A 1,087-nucleotide genomic window follows, 5' to 3' on the forward strand; every position below is an offset into this window, starting at 1 on the left:
ATGGCTCTGGGGTGGGTAGCAATGTCTCTGGTGGGAATGTTGAGGAGTCGGGACTGTTATTGCCATGGGCATGAGGCCATTCCTTCTTGCATGCTTCCCAGACAATAGAGCAGGCAGGGCCAGGGCACCATGGTGAGACTGCCAGCTCCTGAGTCGTCCTGCTGGCAGAAGATCTAAGTCTCTCAGGAGTCCCTCTGCTGAGCATGTTGGGCGGGTGGATGCAGGTGTAGGTGCGGGCTGCCAGTGTGAGGGAGTCTGGTGGTGGACCTGGGAGAACAGGGCCCAGCCTCCCCTCAGGGGCCAGTTGTGTCTACAGGTTACACAGACAGATGGAGCTGGTACAAATGACACAGCAACCAAGGCCTAGAACACTGTGACTTGCCCTCAGGACATGGCAACTCACAGGAACAAAGTTTTAGCAGCCACAAGAATGCCAGGGCCACAGTCAGGCTGTGGATTAGGAAGCAGTCTCCTGAAGAGCTGAGGTTGTATCATAGTGAGTGGGCATGGCTCTACATTCCCCTCTGGACTCTGGCTCTCAGATCTGGGGAGCATGGTGGGAACAGCCTTCCATTACCCGACCCCACCCTGCACTGCTCTGCCTGAGTCCCAACATGCTCTTGTGAGGTATAAGATGGGCAACCTGGAACCAAGAGTTTGCTGGGGTTCTGAGGAAGCAGGGTGTCAGCAGGGCTAGAGAGTGGCTCTCACCAGAGGGACAGCTTTTGTCCAGCACTTGCAAGGCCCTAGTCAATCCCCAAGATGGGGAAAAGGACTAGCTAGGAGGCAGATGTCAAGCAATCAAAGGGGCTATGAAGTCCCTGGAACCAAGCCTTCATGTTCACATTATGGCAGAGTTGGGCAAGTTCCCCATAATTAATCCTAGAAATCAAGGCCTCAGGTCTGGGTGCCTGTCTGCCTGCTGCCTGCCTGCTGCCTGCCTGCTGCCTGCCTGCTGCCTGCCTGCTGCCTGCCTGCTGCCTGCCTGCTGCCTGCCTGCCACCTGCCTACCTGCCGCCTGCCTGCCTGCTGCCTGCCTGCCTTCCTTCCTTCCTTCCTTCCTTCCTTCCTTCCTTCCTTCCTTCCT

Source organism: Grammomys surdaster, unplaced genomic scaffold, assembly GCF_004785775.1.
Source record: "Grammomys surdaster isolate TR1022 unplaced genomic scaffold, NIH_TR_1.0 334, whole genome shotgun sequence".
Lineage (NCBI taxonomy): Eukaryota > Metazoa > Chordata > Mammalia > Rodentia > Muridae > Grammomys > Grammomys surdaster.